The sequence below is a fragment of the Amphiprion ocellaris genome, chromosome 19 (genome assembly GCF_022539595.1).
Source record: "Amphiprion ocellaris isolate individual 3 ecotype Okinawa chromosome 19, ASM2253959v1, whole genome shotgun sequence".
Lineage (NCBI taxonomy): Eukaryota > Metazoa > Chordata > Actinopteri > Pomacentridae > Amphiprion > Amphiprion ocellaris.
The window spans coordinates 10,030,072-10,047,950 of NC_072784.1; the positions used below are offsets into that span (position 1 = coordinate 10,030,072).

The 17,879-nt window shown below is 36.9% G+C and overlaps 1 protein-coding gene across 1 annotated transcript in view; it reads right to left on the reverse strand.

Annotated features, from left to right (window-relative positions):
• doc2a (double C2-like domains, alpha) overlaps positions 1-6,451 on the reverse strand; it is a 54,464-nt gene extending 48,013 nt beyond the window's left edge. The window contains exon 1 of the mRNA XM_023273737.3: positions 6,295-6,451. The gene's annotated coding sequence lies outside the window, so the exon portion shown is untranslated. The remainder of the gene's footprint in view (positions 1-6,294) is intronic.
• Between the last annotated feature and the right edge of the window lie 11,428 nt (positions 6,452-17,879).

A 17,879-nucleotide genomic window follows, 5' to 3' on the forward strand; every position in this document is an offset into this window, starting at 1 on the left:
GGTGGTGGCAGCATCATGATGTGAAGCATGGTGGTGGCAGCATCACGACGTGAAGCACGGTGGTGGCAGCATCATAAAGTGAAGCATGGTGGTGGCAGCATTATGATGTGAACCATGGTGGCGGCAGCATCATGATGGGATGCTTTTCTGCATCTATTATATGTATATGAAATGACCATGTCACATAAGTAAAAAACAATGTAAGTATCATATTACCATACATATACATGTTTGCTGAAAAGCATCCCCATGTCATGATGCTGCCACCGCCATGCTTAAAGGTGGGATGGTGTATTTGAGTTATTAGAATATTGCCAGCCAAAACATTAAAGTATTTATTTCACAGTGTCGATGTAGGAAAACTAATTTGTGAGAGGATTTCCTAGCAAACACACTATCAAGCATGGTGGTGGCATCATCATAGTGTGAGGATGCTTCTCTGCCACCACAAAATGTTTATAAAATAACCATCTCAAGTAACTACAGTAAAAAAAAAATTACTTTTATATATATATATATATATATATATATATATATATATATATATATATATAGAGAGAGAGAGAGAGAGAGAGAGAGAGAGAGAGAGAGAGAGAGAGAGAGAGAGAGAGAGAGATACATGTTAACCAAGAAGCATCGCCACATCATGATGATGCCACCTCCATGCTTAATCGTGTGTTTGGGATGATTATTTTACATACTGGAACATTACAGTTTAGTTATTTTTTTACAGTGTAGATGTAGGAAAGTCAATTCATGAAATTTTTGACAAAGAATAAAATGCTTCCATTCATGCAGTACAGTGTTATATCCAAAGCAGATGGTCCCTCAGATGTCAAGTAAAAGAATAAAAACTAAAGTGCAAGAAGTATAATGTAATTAAGGGCAGAGAAAGTTTCCTCAGAGTCTGTTGCAGACATGTGGAGCATAAAAAGTAAATGCTGCCTCCAGGGACGCGAAACAGAAGACAACCAGCAATAAATATGCTGCTGCAACCATCAACAAGAATCCTCAGCGGGCTGCAGTCTTACTACCAGAGAAATAAAACACAGCAGTGAGTGCAACAGACATAAAAAAAAAAAACCCTGCATAAATCACCTCTCATACAATCAATATCAGAAGAAAGCCTCAACACAGCAGCTGTACGCCACAGAACACACCTCCACACTGCTCATTCTTCCAGCTGCTTTTATATATTCACCCGTTTTTGTGTACATTTTCAATTTGCATATAAACTACAGGAGTGGAAAAAATCCTGATAGTTTCCATACTCAGCCGAGGCAGAAAAGTTATCAATAAAAGTGAAATGTAATAAAGTGCAACAAGAACGGACTCTGTGAATAAATGATGAAGTTCATGAATTATGTGACTGAGGCTTTGACTCCACTGAAAAATAGATGAAAACATCAGATGTGTGCAGAGCAATGAGGAAACTCCTCCACATTCATACATGAAGCTAACTGAAATGCCATGTTTTCTGTTGTCTTTGTCACCGTGGTGCCTTCTTCCATTTCTTTTGTCCTCTACTGCAGTGGTGATGAATCCGCTTTAGTATTCCAACCTGAGAGTCATGGTATTGTGTATAAATAAGGCACCACTTCAGGCACATTTCAAGTGTCATATCTATGAATTTTAAGCTCGGTTAAGGTCAGGGGTTAAAGTACTGCAAATGGGAAGCAGAAAAAACACATCAAGTGTGTTCCCTGATAACAGACCGATTTTTCACACAGCAGTAATGGGCAGAGATGAATGCTAATACGTGTTTTGTTTGCCTGATTTTCTCTAAGTGGTGTTAAAAATTGCCTTAAATTGGAAACAATGCAAAAGTTATTATGTAAACATAGAATTATCAGCAGGAACCACTGTGAGCATTTTAAGTGATGCATTAAATCATTATTTATTACTGCCACCACTGTACTTCACATCATGATGCTGCCGTCATCATGCTTCACCGTGGGGACAATGTGTTTGCGATGACATGCTGTAAAGATTGTTGTTGATTGTTATATATATATTGGAATATTACCCACTGGAATATGTGAGATGTTTTTTTTTACAGTATAGATGTACAAAAACTCATTTCTGACAGTACTTCATCAAAAATATACCATCAAGTGTGGTGGTAGCAACATTAAGATGTGAAGCATGACAGTGGCAGCATCATGATGTGATACATGGTGGTGGCAGCATCATGATGTGATACATGGTGGTGGCAGCATCATGATGTGAAGCATGGTGGTGGCAGCATCATGATGTGAAGCATGGTGGTGGCAGCATCATGATGTGAAGCATGGTGGTGGCAGCATCATGATGTGAAGCATGGTGGTGGCAGCATCATGATGTGAAGCACGGTGGTGGCAGCATCATGATGTGAAGCATGGTGGTGGCAGCATCATGATGTGAAGCATGGTGGTGGCAGCATCATGATGTGAAGCATGGTGGTGGCAGCATCATGATGAGAAGCACGGTGGTGGAAGTATCATGAAGTGAAGCATGGCTCCTCTTGTTGTGTTTTATGGATCCTGACCCAGTTTCTAGTAGAGTTTTCACAGCTTGTTGGTTTCTTGTTTATGTGTTTTAGCAGAAATGCGCTCGTTCTGCAGGATTCTTCTCCCTCAGAGGCTTTTATGAGTTGATTCATGCAAACGCTGCCTCAAAATCAAATTACCAGAAAAAATCCACAGATCCTGGAGCTGAAATCAGCTCTGAGGCAGCTGGAAGCACGACGGCAGAGCAGCCACACTTAGAAACCTGATCTCTGCACATATTTAATTAGCCCACAACAGCAGGTAATCTGTGTTTTTATAACAAGCAGGAGGACCGTTGTTCCCAAACCAACAAAAGACATTTGCAGAACATTTTAACTACTGAAACCTTTTTCACACAACAGAGACTCATCTGTACAGCTTCTTATATCAGGACTGCAGGATTGCTACTTCGTGATTAAACCCTCCGTCTCCTTTTTGTTGTTTTGTGTCTCATTTTTGTCATTTTGTGTCTCATGTTCGGGGTTTTTTTTGTCTCATTTTGTTGTTTTCTTGTCTTATTTTTGTCATTATGTGACTTGTTTTTTTTGTTTTGTGTTTGTGTCATTTTGCATCTCGTTTTTTGGTGTTTTCATTCTCATTTTTGTCATTTTGTGTCTCATTTTATCAATATAAAATTAACATTTCTTGAATTTTGTGTCAACATTTCTTATTTTCTCTCTGTTCCCAGCTGCACTGAGAACAAAGGGATCTTTAAATGGTGCGGATTCTTTGGCTCAGCGTGTCGAACGGCAGCTGACAGGATGTTTGGATATAAATCGACAGAAATGTGGAATCTCAGCTGCCACTCGGTCAGCAGGTGAAACTTCACAGCGACACCGAGTCCGCTGATGCAGAAACAACATGAAGACGCTGACAGATCTGCAGGAAAACAGGCTTGAGAGGGCGAGGCAGGGGGAGACTGAACATCTGCACACAGCTGGAGGTGAGTCCAGACTGCAGGTGAGATTCATTAACATACTGAGCTTAACTCTCCGCTGCAGAGCTTTAATCCCACCGAGGCTGAATATCAGCACCGGACCAGATTCCAGCGCCATGTTTCCGCTGATAAACGCTGAATTAAACATGAAACACATGAAGCAAGAACACAAAAGCAGAACTTCAGGGAGAGAATCTGCTAATTCACAACCAATAAATGCTAATTACAGAACAACATCCTCAGTGATTCATTTACTGTCTCCTAATTAATTTGAGTTAATGTGTTTTTAACAACAGTTGCTTCTAATTTACAGTTAATTTGTCATAATTATACTACAAACACTCAGAACTGTTTCTGCGTCAGCAAATATACGTTTTTGTGCAGCTTTAATGCAACATTTCTACGTCTGAGGATTAATTAACCACCACTTTTTTTCATTTTAGATGTGATTTGCACAAATACAAATAATATAACAGATTTTTTAATTTTCCTGATGGAAGCTCATGTCCCACATGATGCATTCAAGGTTTGTCTGCAGACTTTTTCAGTTTTACATTTTTTCTTCTGATAAATATTTAGATTTTTGTGATTTTTCAAATCCGCCAGCAGATTTTGGGATTCAGAGGATTAAAAAAAGAGAACATCACTGTAGAAATGAAGCCATATTTATGGTCAAATGAAATGCAGATGTTGCATTAAAGCTTCACAAAAACATTCATACATAAACTTCTGTATACTTGAAAGTATAGACCCAGTCTTTAGTGGTGAGCGATGATGTTTAAGTGCCACCTTGAATGATTTTGTTCTGGATCATTGAGCTTTCAGAGCCGCAGAAGAAAACAAACTTCACAAACTGCTTCACTTATAATAATAATTATTTGTCTCTTATTATTCTTCGTCTTCATTACTCGGCTTCTCTCCGCCTCCTGACTTTTATTGTTACCGGAGCTCATTTAGACGTCATTATTTCTGCCGCTTCCCACAGATAGAATTGAATTTATTCCTTCTGCCCAAATTTCTGCAGCTCCTCCGTGAGATTTAAAAAGCTCCACTAGAATTCCTCCCCCAGCAGCTGCATTAAATCAGACCTCAGAGCTGATTTAAAGACGAGGACAAGAAGCAGCGAAGCGTCGCTGAAGGGAAGAAATACGGCAGAAAACATGATGTTTGCATAAAATCAGTCAATAAAATTCAGCTTCGCCCACGAAGGAATCAAACTGCAGCACAGAAACCATCTCTGCACTGTAAAAGATGAACTACAAGTTGCTGAAAAATGTACCAAATTTTTCCCCTATTTTCTTAAACTACAGATAATATTCAGTAAAATCACAAAAAAATAAATAATTCTAATCATAAATCATACATTTCCTTAATATTTTGGACAAATTTTTGTCATTTTGGACAGTTTGTTTATCATTTTTAACCATTTTAAGTCATTTTGGACAAACTTATATTATGTTGGACAATTTCTTTATCATTTTGAACACATTATGAAATTTCTGACAATTTCTCTATCATTTTAGTCAACTTTATGTCATTGTGGACAGTTTCTTTATCATGTTTAACCATTTTAAAGTCATTTTGGACAGATTAATGTCATTTTGGATAATTTCTTTATCATTTTGGACAAATTTATGTCATTTTGGACAGTTTCTTTATCATTTTGGACAAATTTTTGTCAATTTGTACAATTTTTAAAATCATTTTGGACAAATATATGTAATTTTGGACAATTTCTTTACCATTCTGGACAAATTTTAAGTCATTTTGAACGATTTCTCTGTCATTTTGGACTAATTTGACATTATTTTTGGACATTATCATTGTCATTTACATAATTTTTGGACTGATGCAGCAAAAGAACAAACTGGTGCATAAAGATTCATCAAAACAGAAAATGAAGCATTCAACGCTGAATATTTGAAATCTACATTTGTATATAATAATAATCATATTATGGTTCCTTTAAGCCCCGTTCCAGCTTCAGCATACAGTCACAGTTTCATGTTACATTTACTTGGCAGACATTTCTATTCAAAACAACAATAAGTGGATTTAAACTGAGCATTTGATAAAACAGAGAGCGAACAAAGGCAGTGAGAGCTGCAGCTGAACTGCAGTGAAGTGAAATAAAATAGAAGATAAAGTCCTGAAAATCTCTCTGGAATAAAGACACTTTATCACTGAGATAAATTAGAAAAAAGACGTTAGAAGACAGAGACAGTGAAGGATCCCTTGTATCCCTGTTATTATACGCAAATTGGTGGGATTTTGGACATTTTCTTTATCATTTTGGACAAATTTTAAGTAATTTAGATTAATTGTTTCTCTTTTTTGGACTGGTTTAACATTATTTTTGGGCAAATTCTTTGTCAATAAATGCAACATCATTCTGAACATTGTCTTTGTCATGTAGGACATTTGTGGACAGATGAATCAAAACAACAAACTGGTGCATAACGATTCACCAGAATGTAGAAAATGAAGCATTTGACGCTGAACGTTTGAAATCTACGTCTGTGTGCTCATAAAATAAAACACATAATCAAATTATTTCGCTATAAAAGCTCCTTATTCAGCTTCACATAGGGACTGTTTCATATTAGATTGACTTACTGCAAAACAACACAATAAACTGCTTATGTGATAAAACAGGGAGTGAACAGAAGCAGTGAGAGCTGCAGCTGAACTGCAGTGAAGTGAAATAAAATAGAAGATAAAGTCCTGAAAATCTCACTGGAATAAAGACACTTTATTACCAGGATAAATAAGAAAAAGACGACAGAAGACGGAGCAGAAACAGCAGAAATGCAAAGAATAAGCTCTTACCTCTGAGTGTGAGTGGAGGAGATTCCTACACAAACGGCGGCCGCGAGCGTGCACAGCGTGAGCGTGCACGAGGGTTTCACACTAACAGGTGGTGAGAGAGGCGGGCGAGTGAGGCAGGAGGAGAGGGATGGATTTAACTGTTTGAGTTCTAGTTGAAGCGGCGATGGACCACATTAACTCCCCCTCCGACACTGAGCCAACAGCAGCATCTGCTTCTTCTGTAATTGACTTTAATGATACATCACAGAGCTGATGTTTCCTCCTGCAGGAACACAATCCTCAGCAGACCAGGAGGTTCTCCCTGTTGAAATCCTCCTCCTCCTCCTTCTTCTTCTTCTTCTCTTCTGTCCGTCCAGCCATGACAAGTGGCTGAGGGAACCCTGACATTATTTTCCATTTCATCTTCCTCTGATCTCCATCACACATGAAACCCTGCAGAACAAAACAAAATCACTTCATCAGCTGCAGCTGGTCTCAAAAATTGGTTCATTTATCCATCAGAAATGGTTCTCCAAGAAAAATAGGTTCAAGATACTTCTAAAATTGAGTCACTTCTGTGCTTTATTTTCAGTCACATTGTATATTTATTGTAATTTATGAAAGCAATGATTTTGTCATTTTGTTATTTTTTTGTTCATTTGAGAAAATTTCCCCTCATCATATTGGACATTTTTTAGTCATTTTAGAACATTTTTGTCATTTTGAAGATTTTTTTTTCTAATTTGGGGAAATTTATATGTAGTTTTATTTAAAGGAGTTTCAAGAAAAAGACTAGTGAGGGAGGCCACCAAGACATCTATGATTCCTCTGAAGGAGTTCCAGCTTCCACAGCTGAGATGGGAGAGACTGTTCATACAACAACTGTTGTCTGTTCTTCACCAGTCAAAGCTTTATGGGAGAAAAAGAGAAAGAGAAACTTGAATTCAATCTGGACTAGAGTTCACCAGAAGACATGTGGAGACTCTGAAGTCAACTGGAAGAAGGTTCTTTGTTCTGAGGAGACCAGAATGGAGCTTTTTGTCCATCAGACTAGATGCTATGTTTGGTGGACACCAAGCACTGAACATCATCATAAAGACATCATCCTCACTGTGAAGCATGGTGGTGGCAGCATCATGATGTGAAGCATGGTGGTGGCAGCATCATGATGTGAAGCATGGTGGTGGCAGCATCATGATGTGAAGCATGGTGGTGGCAGCATCATGATGTGAAGCATGGTGGTGGCAGCATCATGATGTGAAGCATGGTGGTGGCAGCATCATGATGTGAAGCATGGTGGTGGCAGCATCATGATGTGAAGCATGGTGGTGGCAGCATCATGATGCTTCTCAGCAGCAGGTCCTGGAAGGCTTGTAAAGGTAGAGGGTAAAATGAATGCAGCAAGTCTGGAGAAATCCTGGAGGACAACCTGATGCAGTCTGAGGATTTGTTTTCCATCCAGACGATGAGCTGAAGCAAACAGCCGAAGCTCCACAGAAATGGTTTAAAGACAACAAGGTGAAAGTTCTGGAGGCCGAGTCAATCATCTGTCTCTCAGCGCTACATTAGCTCGGTTTATCTGGTGCATCTTTCTATCGGGTTTCTCTTGTTTCTCAGGTCTGTCTGCGGAACAGAACCAGAACTTGTCAGATTTATGATCCTCCTGCTGCAGTTTAATCAGAGTCCAGGTGAAAAGAGTGTCACCGTAATAACCTCCTCACTGTTTCATCAATGCCTCTGATCCTGTTAATTATTGATGCTAACGAGTCGGTTATTGAAAATGTTAGCTGGCTCTGAGTGTTATTAACCTCAGCGGCCTTTCAGAAATTAGACAATAACTGCTTGGTCTAATTCCATTTGCGTTACTGTCGCCTCTACGAACCTCCTTCCACCTCAGCGTCCTCCAGGTTTCTCAGGTCTTCTCCTTCCTGTCTTCATCTTCTCACCTGAACCTCACCTCGTTTCATTCCGCTCACGTCTGCAGTCCAAGTTCTTTGAGTTCTTCGTTTCAATCCAACACCCCAAAAATTTCAACTCTGCGTGACATCGTTCATTATTCAGGAAGCTCTTCATTAATTCACACCCACGCCTTGTTTTTCCTGAACTTTTTACTCCCAGAGACATTTAAAGCTAGTTTACCTTCTACCCATGTGTGCATCAGATTAATAGATTCCTACATTACTGGAAGCATCAGCACGGCGGGCTTTCAAATGAGAAAAAAGTCTTTAGAAGCATGACCTTGATTGTGTTGTTAATTCTCAGAGGCTTGGACAGTCAATCTGAAGAGTCTCTTTGTGGTTGTTTTTCATCTATTTTTGATTGTTTTTTTCTCTTTATGCTTGTTTTTTTGTCTCTTTGTGGTTGGTTTTTGCCTGTGGTTATTTTTCATCTATTTCTGGTTGTTTTTTTGCCTCTTTATGATTGTTTTTTTGTCTAGTTATGGTTGCTTTTTGTCTCTGTGGTTGTTTTTGTCTCTTTATAGTTGTTTTTGCCTCTTTATGGTTGTTGTTGCCTCTTTATGACTGTTTTTTTGCCTCTTTGTGCTTGTTTTTCATCTATTTGTGGTTGTTTTTGTTTCTTTATGGTTGCTTTTCATCTATTTTTGGTTGTTTTTGTCTCTTTATGGTTGCTTTTTGTCTCTTCATGGTTATTTTTGCATCTTTGTGGCTGTTTTTTGTCTCTTTATGGTTGGTTTTTGTCTCTTTGTGGTTGGTTTTTGTCTGTGGTTGTTTTTCATCTATTTTTGGTTGTTTTTGTCTATTTGTGGTTGTTTTTGTGTCTCTGTGGTCATCTGATGGGAACGTTAACAGTCACACAGTTGCCCCTGGCTCTCTGGGCTCCTGACATGCTAAATACCACCAGTACAGATGTTTAATCTCTGCTGCTGATGATCTGATGAACTTTAATTATCCTCCTGGTGGTTATCCCAGGTGTGTAGCTGTGTGCCAATGTTGTGTATAGGAAGGGATGCGGAGGTGGTCGGGATAGTCTGAGGTCATCATGGTCCACTTTGAAGGGTTCTGGTTCCCTGTGAGCCTCATTATTTCTGCTTCAGGCTCTTCATTCCTCTGAGACTCTGCAGCAGCTTCTAATGATCAGATTCTGTTTTATTAGGATGAATTTATTCACAGCTTCCTGTTAGAACGCAACGAATCAGAGCAGCTGATGAGGAATCTTTTTAATGATGTAACTGATCGCAGTAAAATCAATCACTGTCGGTAAACTGTTCAACACAGCAGGATATAGAAGCTTAATATGGATTTAATGAAGAGGAGGAGCCTTTAATGTGTTCAGTTTCTGAGATACACTGTAAAAAATGTGCGTTTTAAACAGTTTGTAGCAGCAATTTTTATTGCAATCTGTTATTTCACAGCTGCATTAACTTAAATGAATGCAGAAAATGTCAAAAACACATCAAAACAACTCATCAAAACATTAAAAAATATGATTAATAATGAACTAAAAGATCAAAAACCTTGATAGTAATAAAGTATAAATAACATGTATATTAGAGTATCAGGTATCAAAAATTTGGATATTGAGGCATCAAAATGTAAAAAAAAAAACAAAAAAAAACAAAAGGAAATTGACACACCAAAAGATCAGACACCTGGATATGAATGCACTAAGATGTGAAAAAACATGACTTTCTTAAAACATAGTATGAATAATTTGTATATTGTTATCCCAAAATGTTAAAAAAAACTTGGATATTATTGTACCAAAATCTGGTATTAACACACTAAAACACCAAAAACCCGAATAATAATGCAACAAAATACCAAAAACCTGGACATTAATGCACCAAACCATCAAAAATCTGGCTATTATTGCAAAAATAAACACAAAAAACCTGGATAGTGATGCGCCAAAGCACCAAAAACCTGGATATTAATGCAACAAAACATTAAAAACCTGATTATTAATGCCCCAAAACACCAAAAACTTGAATATTAATACAACAAAACCTGGATATTAATGCCTCAAAACACCAAAAACCTGAATATTAATACACGAAAACACCAAAAACCTGAATATTAACGCACCAAAACATTAAAAACCTGAATATTAATACACCAAAACATTAAAAACCTGAATATTAATGCCCCAAAATACCAAACACCTGGATATTAATGCACCAAAACATTAAAAACCTGAATATTAATACTCCAAAATATCAAAAACTTGGATATCAGTACACCAAAACATTAAAAACCTGGATATTAACAAAACAAACTATCAAAAACCTAGATATTAATATAGCAAAACATCAAAACCCTGGATATTAATACAATAAAACATTAAAAACCTGTAAATTAATGCAACAAAACACCAAAAACATCAGACACATTATTATTGATGCAACAAAACATTAAAAATCTGGATATTAACAAACCAAAACATTAAAAACTTGGATATTAATATATGAAAACATCAGAAACCTGGATATTAATATACCAAACGTCTAAACCCTTTATATTAATGTACCAAACGTTTAAACCCTGAACACCACAGTTCCTCCAGTTGGGATTTTCTATTAAAACAGCAGCAGGGTCTTTGTGCAGCAGGAAGGATTCACACATTTTATTCACACAAGGGTTAAAATGTAAAACCCACATTAGTATCACATTAGCTGTGGCTTTGTGAAAACAGGATTAAAGGCAGCGAGAGGACGAGGAAAATATTAGAAAAAGACAAAGTGAGGCAGCAGCTCGGAGCAGCGAGTAACTGAATCACTGGAGGTGAGAAATCAGAAATTAGTGTCGCTGAGACATGAAGGAGGCAGATTTATAATGAGGACAGTAAATCTAATAGCTCACCATTAGAAACATCCATCTGCAAATCAATGAACTCGATCAATCAGAGAAGAAAACTGAACGTGTATCTGAGCTCTAAATGTCAACATCAGGGAGAAACAACAGCTGCTAACATGGTTCACCTGAAAGAAACCTTCTGATGATACAAAAGATAGTGAAATAATTTAGTTTTTACAGTTAACATGGAGAATATGGACACACAAATGAAGCTGGTGAAAGATGTGGATCGAAAAGACATGCTAAGCTAAGCTAAGACAAAAAAATGCTAAAACAAGACAAGGAAAGATGAGACAAGATAAGACAAGCTAAGCTAACATAAAACAAAATAAGACATGCTAACCTAAGCTAAAGCAAAACAAGACAAGACATGCTAACTTAATCTAAAACAAAACATGATAAGACATGCTAACTTAATCTAAACAAAGCAAGATTAGACATGCTAACCTAAGCTAAAACAAAACAAGTTTAGACATGCTAACCTAAGTGTGACCGGCTGATGAGCCATCATGCCATACAGCTGTGGGGGAACTAATGATTGGTTTGGCCGTTGCAACTAGGGGTTCAAATTGATTGACGAACGTAGCTCCATTATACTCCTGTACACTCCTAGACAGACCAGTGTTCTGTGGCTGCAGTGCAGAGTCCGTCGACTGTGTCCCGGCTTAGCGGCGGCTTCATACGCTGGTAGGGTCGGACAGCCGAGTTGTGCCTCTGTTGCCTTGTCTTTTTGTTTGTTTATTTTGCTGTTTTTTTCTTTTAGTTGAGAGGCTGGATTGTTAACATTCCCTAGGTGGCGTTGTCGGTTCCGTGTTAAAAGAAACCAGAAGTGCTAACTTAGTTACATAAGCCAAAACAAAACAAGATGAGACATACAAACTTAAGCTAAGGCAAAACAAGATTAGACATGCTAACCTAAGCTAAACAGAACAATACTAGACATGGTAACTTAATCTAAAGCAAAACAAGATAAAACATGCTAACCTAAGCTAAAGTAAAATGTAGAGAAGACATGCTAACCTAAGCTAAAGCAAAGCAGGGTAGGACATGCTAACCTAAGTTAAAACAGAACATGTTAAGGCATGCTAACCTAAGCTAAACAAAACAAGACAAGCTATGCTAACCTAAGCTAACCAAAACAAGACAAGGCCTGCTAACTTAAGCTAAAGCAAAACAGGATAAGATAAGCTAAACTTTACAAGATAAAGCATGCTAAGCTAAGCTACACAAGCAAGATAAGACATGCTAGGTTAAGACAAGACAAGGAAAAATGAAATAAGACCAGACATGCTAATCTAAGCTAGGACAGGGCAAGGAAAGACAAGAGAAGACATATTAAGCTAATAATCTTGTTAAGATAAGTTAAAACAAAACCAGATAAGACATGCTAACCTAAGCTAAAACAAATCAAAGCGAGACAAGCTAAGCTAAGCTAGGACAGGACAGGGAAAGACAAGAGAAGACATATTAAGCTAATAATCTTGTTAAGTTAAAACAAAAATGGTAAGATATGCTAAGCTAAGCTGCACAAGATTAAACAAAGTAAGACATGCTAAGACAAGACATATTAAGCTAAGACAAAGCAAGACCTGCGAAGGTAAGACAAGACCAGCAACAACAAGACAAGCAAAGCTACACTAAAATAAGACAAGCTAGGACAAGACCAGATAAGATAAGATAAGCAAAGCTAAACAATATAAGACATGCTAAGCTAAGCTAGACAAAACAAGACAAGCTGAGATGACACAAGACAAGACATGCTAAACTACAAGACAAGATTAAATCTTTAAGCTTTTTGTGGTGTTTTTGTGAGTTAATATCCAGGTTTTTGGTGCTATGTTGTGTTAATATTTGTTTTTAACATAAACATACTAGTGGAGGAAATGTGGTTTGGAGGTTTAAGACGTTTGGTCCAAGAGGAGCCTCGTCTTCTTCCTTTAAAGTCAAATTAGAGCTGATAATGAGCATCTCAGGGGGAAACTGAGCAAATATTAGCCAGTGAATCCTTCACATGTTCTAACGGTTGTCATTAGCAGCAGTAATGGATTCAGTACTGAGCTGTAGTTTCATTCCTCTGATCCAAACCGCTCATGGTACATTTAATTTCTCCTTTTCAAACTGTTGTTCTCGCTTTTTGGAAGATTTTGTGAAAGTTGCAAAATTGCAATGTTGTCTTGCAAGTATCACCACTTTAATTGTCTATAGATAATTAGGCACTGATAATTTAATTTGAGGTTCAGATGCATTAATACCATTTTTTTTTTTTCACGTTTTGGTCCATTATTATCTAGGTTTTGACATTTTAGTGCTTTAATGTCCCGGTTTTGGTGTTTTGTTGCATTCAAATCCAGATTTTTGACATTTTAGTGCTTTAAAATCCAGGTTTTTGACATTTTAGTTCTTCAGTATCCAAGGTTTTGACATTGTAATGCTTTAAAATCCAAGTTTTTGATTTTTTTCATGCTTTAATAACCAGATTTTTGACATTTTCGTGCTTTAATATCCAGGTTTTTGATGTTTTAATGCTTTGATATCCTGGTTTTTGACATTCTAGTGCTTTAATATCCCGGTATTTGACGTTTTGGTGCTTTAATATCCAGGTTTTTGACATCCTGGTGCTTTAATGTCCCAGTTTTTGACATTTTAGTACTTTAATATCCCGGTTTTTGACATTCTGGTGCTTTAATATCCATGTTTATGATATTTTTGTGCTTTAATATCCAGGTTTTGCCATTTTGTTCCATAAAAACATTTGTTTTTGACATTTTGGTGTGTCGGCCTTCACAGTTTTGATGTTTGGTGCATTAAAATCGAGATTTATAATGTTTTCATGCATCAGTATTGAGAGTTTTGGCGTTTTGGTGTCAACATTCAGACATTCACATTTTGATGTTTTGGTGCATCAATGCGCAGGTTTCATGATCCAGTCATCAAATTTAAAGGGTTGATAAAAAAAAACATTCTGAGTTTCTCTGAAGGTTGTTCAGTTTGTCCTCTCAGCTTTGAGCTGCTGCTGACTGGATTTAGGTGTTTTTTTTAGGTGGAAGTTTTAAAAAATAGCCTGAAGCTGAAAGGGTTCAGTTGAGGTGTCACAAACATACAGGCATCCTGGAAAAGCTGCTTTAGTGCAGTACTATCCAAGTTTTTGATGTTTTTGTGCATGAGAACTTAGATTTTTTTGGTGTTTTGTTGCAGCAGTATCTTGGTTTTTGATGTGTTGATCCATTAATGGCCACAGTGTTTATGACTTTGTGTGTCAGTATTTAGGTTTTTTGTGTTTTGTTGCAGTAGCATCCAGGGTTTGGTGTTGTAGTGCATCACCATCCAGGTTTTGGATGTTTTAGTACATTAATATCCAGATTTTTGATGTTTTGGTGCCTCAGTATTCAGATTTTTGGTGTTTTAATGCATCACTGTCCAGGTTTTTGACATTTTTGATTCATCAATATCATGTTTTTCGACATCTTGGACTCATCTGGACCAGTATTGGAGTCCTGTAAGACTCCTAGAAATGAAAGAGAACCTCTGAGTCATCCTGGAGAGTCGGTTTGACCTTTTGTGGGCTCAGACTGTGAAATCTGTGCAGCAGCTTGTTGAGTCGGACCTGAATCACTCCTGAGAGATCAGACATCATATCCACAGTCTGAAACCTCCGACTGACTCCGACCAGTGAGCAGGTCAAACCGAAAACTCTGAAGTTTTGTTCTTTTGGGTTCTTACAGAAACATGACGAGTGTCTGCTTCCATCTGTCAGGCTTCCAGTCAGAATACAGGACTGTTAGTATACAGGGTAGTTGTATGTTGGTGCATTAAAATCCACGTTTTGGACGTTTTGGTGCATTAATATTCATTTTTTTATGTTTTGATGCATCAGAATCCAAGTTATTGACATTTATGTATATTGATATATGTTTTATTGATACTTTGGTGCTATAATATGCAAATTATTTCTACTTTAGTGCATTACAATCCAAGTTTTTAACATTCTGATGCGTCAGAATCCTAATTTTTTTTAAAAACATCTTTAGTGTCCAGGGTTTGGTTTTTTTTTTTTTTTTTTACAGGTTTCTATGGTATGCTCATATCCAGGTTTTCTGTACTTTGATGCGTTAAAATCCAGATTTTTACATTTTATTGTGGTAATATCACAATTTTTGATACTTTGTTGAAACAATATACATATTATTCATACTTTGGTGTGTTACTATCCAGGTTTTGATACGTCGGTGTGCTAATGTATAGAACATTTATAGTGCGGTGCAGTAAAAATCCAATTTGTGTTAATTCAGTGCACAGACATCCAGGTTTTAGATACCTTGGTGCATCAATATATATATTTTGCAAAACATTTCAGAGTGTTAATAACCAGATATTTCACATTTTGGTGGATCAGTATCCAAATTTTGACATTTTGGTGCATTAAGGCTTGGACTTTGAGATTTTGATGTGTCTATATCCAGGTTTTTGATGCTTTGGTGCCTCAATATTAAGATTTTGCCCATTTTGATGCATTAATACCCAGAATTTTCACATTTATGTATGTTCGTATAGGGGGTTTAGGTACTCTGATACACTTTGCTGAGCCAAAATCCATGTTTTTTACATTATATCTAGATTTTTAGTACTTTAGTGCATCAATATTCAGGTTTTTGTCCCTCTAAGTTTACATTTCTTTATATTCCTGCTATCTGTTCTCTATGTCTGAACTGTATCTGCCTCCATCCATCAGGCTTCCAGTCATATTCCCGGAGTCGCTGTCAAGAGCAATATCTGCAGGTCAATCTTCCTCACACACTGTTTATGTTGACTTTAATAAACCCTCAGATCTGATATGTTGGCAGCAGCATGAGGTTTGATGTGAACAGTTTGTCTGAACAGACTCCTTATCTCCTCATCGCAGAGCTTCATTGATTTTATATTTGAAGCTTCCTGCTGTGACCTTTGAGCAGCTTCTACGTGCTGCAACAAACCACAAAGACCACTGAAAGAACACAAAGTCAGTGTCCGGACTTTAAATGAAGCTTCATATGTGATGATTTTTTTATTTTCTTACCCAATAGAAAACCACATAAATACAACAAATGTGGAAACTCAAAATTTAGAGGTGTGTTAATATCCAGGTTTTTGATGTTTTGATGCATTCATATCCAAATTTTTGGTGTTTTGGTGCATCAATATCCATTTTTTTGTGTTTTAGTGCATTAATATTCAGATTTTTGGTGTTGTGGTGCATCAATATCCAGTTTTTTGTGTTTTAGTGCATTAATATCCAAGTTTTTTAATGTTTTGGCGCATTAATATGCATTTTTTTTGTATTTTGGCGCATTAATATCCAAGTTTTTATTATATTTTGGTGCGTTAATATCCAGATTTTTGATGCTTTGTTACATTAATATCCAGTTTTTTGTGTTTTGGTGCATTAAAATCCATGTTTTTGGTGTTTTGGTGCATTAATATCCATGTTTTTGATGTTGGGGTGCATCAGCATCCAGGATTTTGATTTTTTTTCTTATTGCAGCAACAAAGAGAAACGATGTTCGTGCAGTTATCAGTTGATAATACACATAAATACACATGTATATGTTTGTGTACGCATAATATTCCAATTTTAAGTGAATAAATGTGTTCATGAGGTGAAAACATTCTTCCCTTCCTGAACACATTTTTTAAACTTTACAGTGGAAATAACTGACTCTCAGACTAACACTCTCCAGAACATCATCTCAGTCTCGTAACAAATCATCTCTTCCTCTTTTGACAATCCTCCGGAGCAGTTGCTAGGCAACCGGGGGGTTTCTAACAGCAGAGGTATCTCCTCTCTGAGCTGCTCAATGGTGAAGCTTCTTATGTAATGTCTCTATTAATATTCCTGATCCCTGTTTTCACACCGGAGCCAAATCCTGCAGCTGGAGGGACCCTGAACGCCTCCTTCCTGTTTAACTGCCCCTGAACGCATCACGTGACCCGATCAATAACTGGTTCATCTGTTTGATCAGCAGGAGGAAGATCAGGACGACGCTGATACTCCGAACAGCTCTGACACAACCGATGAGATGCTGCGTCTTTATCAGAAAGATTCTTACTGAAGAAGTCCGTCCATGAGGCTGAAAGCTGCTGTGAAGCAAGTATTACAATAAAGATGCAAAAATGACACAAAAACAAACCAAAACATGAAATGTGACAAAGACGCAAAAACAAAAGACAAAATTGACGTGAAAATACACAAAAAGCTGCAAATAAAAATGAAACAGACGCAAAAGATGCAAAAATAACAGGCAAAATTGACAGAAAAGGATTTCAAAAAGATACCAAGTGACTAAAAGATGCAAACATGACAAAAGTTTAAAAAAAGACACAAAGATGCAAAAATTAAAACTAAATCGATGTGAAAACAAGCAAAAATGACAAAAACACAGAAAATGATGTTTAAAATCAGAAATTAGTCTTGCTAACTGAAATTTACAGTGCAATTAGTTAGACAATAAGAACTATATAAAGACATAAAAGCAGCTTCAGCCATGTTGCACATATTACAGGTGATCTGTTAACATGGTGAAAGATTTACATTACTCTAAGTGAAGATAGTATGTCCTAGAAAAACAATTGCATTATATTTGAATAACATAAATTACAATATTGCACATGAATATTAAAGACACCAGCTGAGTAAAAGATTCCAAAATGGCACAGAAGATAAATAAATCTTTGTTGATTTTTTACTAAGACGTGTAGAATAAACAGATTTAGATGAAATATCAGAATTTAAAAATCAAGATTTGGTTAATGGAACAG